Consider the following 1,473-nt stretch of genomic DNA (forward strand, 5'->3'; position numbering starts at 1 on the left):
ATTTTTGAAAAAGAAGAAGACATGGCCGAACCCAATAACAATGGTGGAGATGCAAGAAAGATGCTTGGTAACTTTATTGCACCCTCTTCTAACTTCTATGGAAGAAGCATCTCAATTCCTACCATTGGAGCAAACAACTTGGAGCTTAAGCCTCAATTAGTTTCTCTAATGCAACAGAATTGCAAGTTTCATGGACTTCCATTGGAAGATCCTCATCAGTTCTTAGCTGAATTCTTGCAAATCTGTGACACTGTCAAGACCAATGGAGTTGATCCCGAGGTCTATAGGCTTATGCTTTTCCCTTTTGCTGTAAGAGATAGAGCTAGAACATGGTTGGATTCACAACCTAAGAAAAGCCTGAACTCTTGGGAAAAGCTAATCAGTGCTTTCCTGGCCAAATTCTTTCCACCTCAAAAGGTGAGCAAGCTTAGAGTGAAAATCCAAACCTTCAGACAGAAGGAAGGTGAGTCTCTCTATGAAGCTTGGGAAAGATATAAGCAATTGATTAAAAGGTGTCCTTCTGATGGTCTGTCTGAGTTGTCAAAAATGTCATTGGACCATTCTGCAGGAGGATCTCTTCATCTAAAAACCCCTGCAGAAGCTCAGGAACTCATTGAAATGGTTGTAAATAACCAATTCATGTACACCTCTGAGAGGAATCCTGTGAACAATGGGATGCCTCAGAAGAAGGGATTTCTTGAAATTAATACTCTGAATGTCATATTGGCTCAGAACAAAATATTGACTCAGCAAGTCAATATGATTTCTCAGAGTCTGAATGGATTGCAACCTGCATCCAACAGTACTAAAGAAGCATCTTCTGAAGAGGAAGCTTGTGATCCTGAGAACCCTGCAATGGCAGAGGTGAATTACATGGGAGAACCCTATGGAAACACCTATAATCTTTCATGGAGAAATCATCCAAATTTCTCATGGAAGGACCAACAGAAGCCTCAACAAGGCTTCAATAATAATGGTGGAAGAAATAGGTTTAGCAATAGCAAGCCTTTTCCATCATCTTCTCAGCAACAGACAGAGAATTCTGAACAGAGCCATTCTGGCCTGGCAACCATAGTCTCTGATCTATCCAAGACCACACTAAGTTTCATGAATGAAACAAGGTCTTCCATTAGAAATTTGGAGGCACAGGTGGGTCAGCTAAGTAAGAAGATTACTGAAACTCCTCTCAGTACTCTCCCAAGCAATACAGAAGAAAATTCCAAGAGAGAGTGTAAGGCCATAACCATGACCAACATGGCCAAACCTGGAGAGAGTGAGGAGGACGTCAGTCCCAGTGAGAAAAGCTTCATGGGACGTCCTCTGGACAGAAAGGAGTTTTCCTTTGAGGAACCAAAGGAATCTGAGGCTCATACAGAGACCATAGAGATTCCATTGAACCTCCTTCTGCCATTCATAAGCTCTGATGAATATTCTTCCTCTGAAGAGGATGAAGACATCACTGAAGAGCAAGTT

General features: G+C 41.7%; 1 non-coding gene across 1 annotated transcript; it reads right to left on the reverse strand.

Moving 5' to 3' along the window:
* Nucleotides 1-423: 423 nt before the first annotated feature.
* LOC148577357 (small nucleolar RNA R71) lies at nucleotides 424-530 on the reverse strand. The gene has a single exon (XR_015903064.1). It is a non-coding gene; the product is annotated as a small nucleolar RNA R71 (small nucleolar RNA).
* Nucleotides 531-1,473: the final 943 nt, after the last annotated feature.

Source organism: Arachis ipaensis, chromosome B1 (assembly GCF_059453495.1).
Source record: "Arachis ipaensis isolate K30076 ecotype BB chromosome B1, ASM5945349v1, whole genome shotgun sequence".
In the NCBI taxonomy this organism is placed as follows: domain Eukaryota; kingdom Viridiplantae; phylum Streptophyta; class Magnoliopsida; order Fabales; family Fabaceae; genus Arachis; species Arachis ipaensis.